Raw genomic sequence first — 9,712 nt, forward strand, 5'->3', positions numbered from 1 at the left:
AATAAAAGTTAATAACTAATACCTGAAGCTGAAGGTATGATAACTTAAACATTGATTATCGAACTAACCAAAATAGTAAAATTATATTAGGAAGTTAAAAGATACATGAGCTGTAGGTATGTGGTAGGGGCAAGGCTAGTGATGAAAGAAAGCTAAATCCTCATCTCCCATAATGGGAAAACAACAGATAATGTCTGAAATGAAAAAACTAAGAAATATCAATATCAATAATATTAAAATGTTACTAGAAATACAAATATTAATACTAAATGGATTCACTAAAAGAATTGAAAGTGGGTGCTTCTGGGGAACAGAAAATGAAGAGGGGAGGGAATGGAGGACTGAAATTTTTCATTGTAAGCCTTAAGAAACTACTTATCTCTTCATGTACATATGCAATTTCATTTTTTTTTTTTAATTAACAAGATAAAAGGGACATCTGGGTGACTCAGTCGGTTAAACGCCTACCTTTGGCTCAGGTCATGAACTCAGCGTCCTGGGATCAAGCCCCATGTGGGGCTCCCTATTCAGCATGGAGCCTGCTTCTCCCTCTCCCTCTCCCTCTGCTGTTCCCCCTGCTTTTGCTCTTTTGCTCTCTGGCAGATAGATAGATAGATAGATAGATAGATAGATAGATAGATAGATAGATAAACTTTTTTTAAAAAAGATAAAATACAATAAAATTTCCTGAATCAAGTAAAAACCTGCAAATCTTAAGAATCTGCAGATATTATGGGGCACCTGGGTGGCTCAGTTGGTTAAGCATCTGCCTTCAGCTCAGGTCATGATCCCAGGGTCCTGGAATCGAGCCTGGTGTGGGCTCCCTGCTCAGCAGGGAGTCTGCTTGTCTCTCTGTCCCTCCCGCCACCACCACCCCCATCATGCTCTCTCTCAAATAAAATCTTTAAAAAAGAATCTACAAATTTTTAGAGAATACTGTGTTCTAAGAAAATTTGACCAGAGGTATCCTAATCAACTTATTAAACTTTAAGGATAAAGAAAGGATTCTTCAAGCACCAGTGACAAAAAGCTAATTACTTACATGAAAGGAAAAATCAAGCTTACCTCCAAGTTCTTCACAACCTTAAATACCAGAGGAACCATATGTAGAGTTCTCAGAGGAAGACGGTGGAACTCAAGAATATTATAAACAATAAAGATATCATTTAAATATAAAGGTGGGGGCCAGGGTGGCTCCATTGGTTGAATGTCTGACTCTTGGTTTCAGCTCAGGTCATGATATCAGGGTCATGAGATCGAGCCCTACATTAGTCTCCACACTCAGCATGGAATTTGCTTGAGATGCTTTCCTTCTCCCTCCCTCCCCACTGATGCACACGTGCTCACCCTCACTTTCTCCCTCTCTCTCAAATATATAAATAAGTGAAATCTTTTTAAAAAAATAAATATAAAGGCAACATTCTCGAAGATGAAAGGACTCACAGATATGACACCTATGAGCCCTTCTTGGGAGGCAGGGAAAGACTTTTTGACAGCTCGCTGTCATGTCATGAGAACATTCAGGCAAGTTATGGAGAAACCCATGTGGTGAGGAACAGAGGTCTGCCAGCAGCCACATTAGTGAGCCTGGAAGCAGATATCCTGAGACTTGTCAACAGCCATGTTGAAAGCAGATTCTCCTCCAGTCAGTCTTGAGATGACTGCAGCCCTTGGCCAGCAACCTCATGAGAGAACCTGAGTCAGAACCATGAAACCACTCCCCGATTCCAAAAACTGAGATAATAGTTTGTTATTTTAAGCCTCTGAGTTTGAGGTAATTTGTTATATAACTATAGATGACCAATAAAATTCTGAATCTCTAGGCTCTGGATCAAGATTTTTTTCAGAAACAAAGAAATTGAAAGACGTCTTGGAGGGGAAAAAATGATGTGCTTATATAGCACAGTTCCTTTCCTTTCAGCCTCAGTTTGCTCCCCATGTATCTTGGAAGTAGGGAAAGTCATATGGCTATGTATGTGGGATGCATCCTGTCTTAGCTGGATGCCTTTGCTAAAATCTTGGACAAACCGTCAGCTCTGTCCAAAACATTAAGGAATGGGCAGTCATCCTATGGTCTTACTAAACTTGAAGGGTTTTTGTTGTTTAAACATTGGCAACAAACAATCTCATAATTTTTCTTTCTTATGTTTCTAGGGAGAGAGGCCTGGGTTAGAATGAATTCTTAAAAGGAACTTCCTCTTGACCTACAGTATTTGTTGTTGTAGTGCCGTATGATAGGCACGGGGGGAAGATGCCTAGGGACCCCTTCAAAGAAGGACTTGCTGCTCATCTATAAGGAGTGTAGTTAGCAGACAGCCTGTAGTTGTCACCTTCAGGATCTACCTCATCTGTAAAGAGCCACATTGCCTGAGGTCATACATCCCAAGACTAAATGAGGGATGGGTATAAAGGCTCGGTCCCTTTGATAGGCAGTACTTGCCCCAGAGCTCCTGGCTGGGTTGGCCAGGGCTTTGTAGAACCTGCATCTCAGTTTAGTTTTTCCTCTGCCCAGTCTTGCTTTCTCCTCTTCCTTTCACAGGTATTAATCTCTAATAAACGTCTTGCACCCCAAATACTTTCTCAGCTCACTTGAGAATCCAGCCTTCAACACACTATAGTCGTTTTCCCCATGGTTTGCTACCACCTGGCAAAGCAAATTTTCTCTCTCAGGATGATCATTTTTTGCAACTGTAAAACTAAACTGCCTGGATCATTAAATTGTTTTCTTTCTCAGGAAGCATACCTGATACATTGGCTTCTGCCTGTATAAAAACTATGATAAATGTTATGTAATAACACGTGTGCCTCTTATAACTCCTGACTAAGCATCTACCAAAAAATATATATATTTTGTTCAGAGTCTTTCCAGCTTCACTACTGTTGATTTCTTGTCTGCTCTTCCCACAAAACCAATAGTTCTCAACCCTAGGGAGCATTTTTTAAAATGCTGATGGCTAGGGCAGCCCGGGTGGCTCAGCGGTTTAGCACCTGCCTTCAGCCCAAGGTGTGATCCTGGAGTCCCGGGATCGAGTCCCACATCAGGCTTCCTGCGAGGGGCCTGCTTTTCACTCTGCCTGTGTCTCTGCCTATCTCTCTCTCTCTCTCTGTGTGTGTGTGTGTGTGTGTGTCTCATGAATAAATAAATAAAATCTAAAAAATAAATAAATAAATAAAATAAAATAAAATAATAAAATAAAATAAAATGCTGATGGCTGAGCCCCATCCCTAAGAGATTCTTATTTAATTGGTCTGGCATAGGGCAACCCGGGTGGCTCAGCGGTTTAGCACCGCCTCAGCCCAGGGTGTGATCCTGGAGAAACGGGATTGAGTCCCATGTCGGGCTCCCTGCATGGAGCCTGCTTCTCCCTCTGCCTGTGTCTCTGCCTCTCTCTCTCTCTGTCTCTCTCATGAATAAATAAATAAAATCTTTAAAAAAAAAAAAAAAGCAAAAATCTTATTTAAAAAAATTGGTCTGGCATAGAATGGGCATTTTTAAAAAGCTTCTTGGAGGATGGTAATGTACCAAGGTTGAAAACCCACTCCTATTCAGCTTACCAGAGTTTGTGGCCTAATAGTGCTGCTCTCCTATCTAAAAATATTTGGTAAAGGGATAGTCATTTGGTCTATCAGAATCTAAAAGAATTTTCCAGCACCACAGGAGTAAATGGAAGCATAATGAAAATGGATCAAACACCTGAAACTGCTGCGTGGAGCCCTGATCCTCATTCTTCAGGGGCTGTGGACCACGTCCATAGCACAAAGAGAGGGCTCCAGCTAGTGTAGGCAACATCTGTCCAACACTGTAGACATGTTTGCAGAACCAAATAAACCCTAGAGTATTCAAATGGCAACCCACTAGATTTGTGGTATTGCACTCAGACCCAGTGATATGGCTGGCATTTGAGCACTCAGGGCTAGATGACTCTGGAGAATTAAATGACACATCAGTTAGAAAGTACTTAGTCAGTGGGGCACCTGGGTGATGCCATTGGTCAAGTGTCTGCCTTCGGCTCAGGTTATGTCAAATGAATATATACTGTCATTTATCTAAATATAACCAGTGTTGGGCATTTAGATTGTTTCTATACCTAAGAACTTGATTTTTTTTAAAGTTAAGTTCATTGAGGTGTCATTTATATGCAGTAAAATTTACTCTTTCTAGTATACAGCTCTATGTATTTGAGTAAAATAGGTGCAAAACCCATGTGTCTATGGTTCCTGGGATGGCATCCTCGTGCTGGCTCACATTCAACCTTTCGAAATTTGTTAAGAATTTTAACTGAGGGGCTCTGGGTGGCTTAGTCACTTAAGTGTTGGCTCAGGTCATGATCCCAAGTCCCGGGACAGAGCCTCCACATTGGGCTCTCTGCTCAGTGGGGAGCCTGTTTCTCTGTCTTTCTCTCCCTCTCCCCTCTGCTTTTGTGCTCTCTCACTTTTTTTTCTCTCTCTCTGTCAAATAAACAACAAAATAAAATCTTTTTTTAGAAAAAAAAAAGGAATTTTAACTGAATCCTTCTTACCCATTTACATGGCAGCCCTTATCCTTCCCTGCTGTACCATAAGCAAGCTGGTATTGATGTTTCATCTCTCCTTGGAGGCTCTTTTTTTTTTTTTTTTAAGATTTTATTTTATTTATTCATGAGAGAGAGAGAGGCAGAGACACAGGCAGAGGGAGAAGCAGGCTCCTTGCAGGGAGCCCGACGTGGGACTCGATCCCGGGACTCCAGGATCACACCCTGGGCCAAAGGCAGGCGCCAAACTACTGAGCCACCCAGGGATCCCCCATAGCTCTTATCTTTCTGTAGAGTTTTGGCTGCTTAGTTGCCCTATGATGAGTTCAAGAAAAGCTATGATTTTGTAAATTCAATTTTTTTTCTTGTTATTTGGATGAAAGCAACTCTTTTAGCTTTAAAAATCTTAGGTGGAAGATGGAAATCCTAGCACTTGATTTTCCCTTTTAAGAATTTATTTTTTATTTTATTTATTTTTTTTATTTTTTATTTTTATTGAATAAATTTGACATACAGCATCGTATAAGCTTAAGGTGTGATTTTTCTTTTTTTCTTCTTTTTTAATTTTTAATTTTTTTTTAGAAAGGGAGGGGCAAAAGGAGAGAGAAAGAGAATCTTAAGCCGGCTCCGTGTCCAGCACGGAGCCCAAGGTGGGGCTGGATCTCACGACTCTGAGATCATTACCTGAGCAGAAATCAGGAGTTGAAGACTTAACTGAGGGATGCCTGGGTGGCTCAGCGGTTGAGTGTCTGTCTTCGGCCTGGGGCGTGATCCCAGAATCCAGGATCGAGTTCCGCATTGCTTGGAGCCTGCCTCTGCTCCCTCTGCCTGTGTCTCTGCCTCTCTCTCTCTGTATCTCTCATGAATAAATAAATAAATGTTCAAAACAAAACAAAAAAAAGAAGAAGACTTAACTGACTGAGCTACCCAGATGCCCCAGTTTTTTTAAAATATAACAGCTTTGTTGAGCTATAAATATACAACATACAATTCACCCATTTAAAGTGACAATTCAGTGGTTTTTAATATATTCACAGAGTTGTACAACAATCACCACAATCAATTCTTACAGCATTTTTACTACCCCAGTAGGAAACTCAGTACCCATTAAATCACTCCCTATTTTTCTCCAATCCTCCCCTCCCACTCTAGGCAACCAAAACTGATCTACTTTGTATCTATATATATATATTTGCCTATTCTGGACATTTCATGTAAATATAACCATTATACTACCAGGCCTTTTGTGGCTGGTTTCATTCACTTAGCATAATGTTCCCAAGGTTTGTTTGTATTGTAACTTATGTCAGTACTTCATTTCTTTTTAAAGTTGAATAATATTCTGTTGTATGGAAATATATCACATTCTCGGTATCCACTATTTATCAGTAGGTGTTGGCACTGCACTTGATTTTTAAAACCTCTTTTTTTGCACCAATGAATTATTTAGGTTTCATTATTCAGAATTTTAAAGGATCCCCAATGAATATAAAATATACTTATTTTCAGAGCACTTGAGTGGCTCAGTCAGTTAAGCATCTGCCTTCAGCTCAGGTCATGATCGCAAAGTCCTGGAATCGAGCCCTGCATCAGGCTCCCTGCTCAGTGAGGATCCTGTTTCTCCCTCTCCTGTTCCCTCTCCTCTCTTGCTTGGCGCCCTCTCTCTCTCTCTCTCTCTCTCTCTCTCTGTCAAATAAATTTTAAAAACGAATTTTAAAAAGGTGGGGGTGGGAGTAGGGTGGCACTTGGGTGGCTCAGTCGGTTAAGCTAAGCATCTTCCATCAGCTCAGGTCATGATCCCAAGGTCCTGAGATCGAGCCCAGCATTAGGCTCCCTGCTCAGGGAGTCTGCTTCTCTCCCACTCTCTCTGTCCCTGCCCCCACTCATGTATGCACCCACTCTCAAATTAGATAGATCAGATCAATCAATCGATCGATCTTTTTTTAAAAAAAGGAGAAACATAGGCACCCATCATTTACTTGTTGAATTGAATTAGAAAAAACTATATAAATATTTTAGGCTATTCAACTTTTAAAAAGTAGAGTTGTGGGCAGCACGGTGGCTCAGCGGTTTAGGGCCACCTTCAGCCCAGGGCATGATCCTGGAGACCCGGGATAGAGTCCCAGGCTCCCTGCATGGAGCCTGCTTCTCCCTCTGCCTGTGTCTCCACCTCTCTCTCTCTGTGTGTGTGTGTGTGTCTCTCATGAATAAATAAAATAAATAAAAAATCTTTAAAAAAAAGAAAAGTATAGTTGTCACAAGTGAGAAAGTTGGTTTGTTACCAAATTTGGATAGATGGTTGGTTTAGGAGGTAGTGATAAATCAATGGCATCATTTAATTTCACATTGTCTTATAATGTTGTTGCTTGAGTTTGGTGCTGCAAGCAAGCTCTGATTTCTCTAGAGAAGTGTTCATAAATTCAAATTGTATTTGTTTTCCTGATAAACTCTGAAAAAGATACTGAGTTCTTGATATATCTGGTGTCAGAGAACTTGTGAGGTCAACTGCTATTTTGTATCAAAAGAGCATTCTCTATTTTTTTGTGCTCTTTCCTAAGTATAAAGTCAAGCCTCAGGGAGGCTTGGTGATCATGGCCATCAGAGAGAGCCTGCTTTTCCTAGGACATGAGGAAAGAATGATGGTAGTGGTGGTGGTGATAATGATGATAATTGCTATCATTTTTCAGATTTTTTTCAGGCATTGTGTTAAAGGCTTTAAGTAATTCTTACAATAACCCTATGAATAGATACTATTATATGCCATTTTACAGATGAGGAAATTGAATCAAAATTCACACTTGATCTTACCCAAAAGGCCGAAAAGCGATTGAATCAAGATTCAGTTAGAAATAAGAAATCACAGTAAATGTTGAACAAATTAGTGGGAAATTACATAGTGACCAGGTGTGAGGGTCTGTAATCTAGAGTTTTGGCACTTTGTGATGAATGTTGAGATATAAAACAAAGATTGGCAGGCTTTTTCCATAAGAGCAAATAGTAAATATTTTAGGCTTTGCAGGCCATATGGTGTTACATTTATTCTACTCTGCTGTTTTAGCACAAAAGCATCCTAAGATATGTAACAAATGAGCGTGGCTGTGTTCCAATAAAACTATCTACAAAAACAGACATCAGGGCCATCCAACTGGCAAGCTATAGTTTGCCAGCTCCACTGGAGGTTTTGGGTTTGTTGTTGTTGTTGTTTTTCCTATATAATGAATAGCTATGATGGTACCGCGTTAACACAATTTATTTCTTAGTCAGGATATAGCTGACTACATCTGGAATCCTTTCTATTAAAAACAAGGGGTTTGTTATGGATTTTTTTTTCTTTTTTCTAAGTTCATTTGTCAAAATCAAATTTTAGGAAACAGAGGGGAGTTCTTTGTATTTTTGAAAAGCTCACCATAAGATACAATTAAATAATATCTCTTAATACATTGAAAATATGATCTTAGTTATAAGATCATATCATAGACTGCCACAGCTAGAATGTCATTTAGTCCAGTCACCTATATTTCAGATAATGATGCTGAAAGCCAGAGGAAGAAGGATTTGTTTCATATCTTTTATCTCTAATTAGAGACAGAGCTGGGCCTTTTCCATTATTTCAACCTTTCTATTTTTCAGGAACACATTATTCAACTGATAAATGCTTATCAAGTTTCTTCCTCTGGTCCAACCACTGTTTTGGTATTAAAGGGGATCCTTGAAGCAGGAGACAATCTCAAAGAATTTGTTCACCTTGGTGCAAGATAAGATTATGCATATAAAAGAAACAAACAGGGGAGCCTGGGTGGCTCAGTCGGTTGAGGATTTGGTTCTTGGTTTTGGCTCAGGTGAATCTTTGTTTTAAAAAAAAAAAAGGTTAACAAGGGGACGCCTGGGTGGCTCAGCAGTTGAGCCTCTGCTTTTGGCTTGGGGCATGAACCGAGAGTCCCAGGATCAAGTCCTGCATCCAGTGTCGGGCTCCCTGCATGGAGCCTGCTTCTCCCCCTGCCTGTGTCTCTGCCTCTCTCTCTGTCTGTGTCTCTCATGATTAAATAAATAAAATCTTTAAAAAAAAAAAAAAAAAAAGGTTAACAGGGATGCCTGGGTGGCTCAGCCATTGAGCGTCTGCCTTTGGCTCAGGGTGTGATCCTGGGGTCCGGGATCAAGTCCCACATCAAGCTCCTTGCGGGGAGCCTGCTTCTCTTTCTCTCTCTCTCTCTCTCTCTCTCTCTCCCTTTCTCGAATAAATAAAATCTTTAAAAAAGAAATTTAAAAAGGTTAACAAACAACAGCAAACAATATCAGATACTGAATAATTATGGTCAGGAGTCTCTAGGGGCTCAGGTGGTCAGGAAAATGTAAGGGAATAATTTAGACTTGAAAGATGGATATATATAGATCAAGTATGGAAAGATACATAGGAAACTGGATCCTGTGTGGGGAGAATCCCATGAGCAAATGTGTGGAGACACGGTATGCAAGATTTGTTTAAGGACAGTCTGGCCCAAAAAAACAAAAAACAAAAAAAAACAAAAAAAAAGGACAGTCTGGCCCAAATTGAGGGTACCCATTGGGGAATACTAGGAGATAAGGCTGGGAAGTTAAGTTGGTACAATAACAGAGGGCCTTGAACACTGGGGAATTATTAAAAATTTTTTGAGAAGGGAAATGATTCAAATTCAGAATTCTAGAAAGATAATCTGACAGCAGTGTGCAGGATAGATTTGGGGATCCCTGGGTGGCGCAGCGGTTTGGCGCCTGCCTTTGGCCCAGGGCGCGATCCTGGAGACCTGGGATCGAATCCCACGTCAGGCTCCCTGCATGGAGCCTGCTTCTCCCTCTGCCTGTGTCTCTGCCTCTCTGTCTCTCTCTGTGTGACTATCATGAATAAATAAATAAAATATTTTAGAGTATAAAACCTAAAAAGTATCACAGTGTTGCATTGCTAAATTCGCAAGACTCCAAAGAGTGAAAGGATTGTATCTTTTGGAATGCAGAAAGAACTAACTGTGATTATCTATTATTATGTGAAACAAGGGACCGGCTCATTTATGCATCCATCAAGCACTAATGTTTATGCTTTGCTGTATAGTAGAGTTGGCAGGCTTAGACATTAAGTTCTTAGAAGCTAGTCATATATTTCTATAATTACTACAGGGTGGAGACTGTCTCATGCTTTCTCTTTCACCTCCCTGGGAACTAGCTGAAGG

At 40.3% G+C, this 9,712-nt stretch overlaps 1 protein-coding gene across 4 annotated transcripts in view; it reads left to right on the forward strand.

Annotated features, from left to right (window-relative positions):
• The window catches only part of EIF2B3 (eukaryotic translation initiation factor 2B subunit gamma), a 145,299-nt gene that overhangs the window by 64,065 nt on the left and 71,522 nt on the right, over positions 1 to 9,712 (forward strand). The gene's annotated exons all lie outside the window — the stretch shown is intronic.

The sequence above is a fragment of the Canis lupus genome, chromosome 15, assembly GCF_003254725.2.
Source record: "Canis lupus dingo isolate Sandy chromosome 15, ASM325472v2, whole genome shotgun sequence".
NCBI classification, from domain to species: domain Eukaryota; kingdom Metazoa; phylum Chordata; class Mammalia; order Carnivora; family Canidae; genus Canis; species Canis lupus.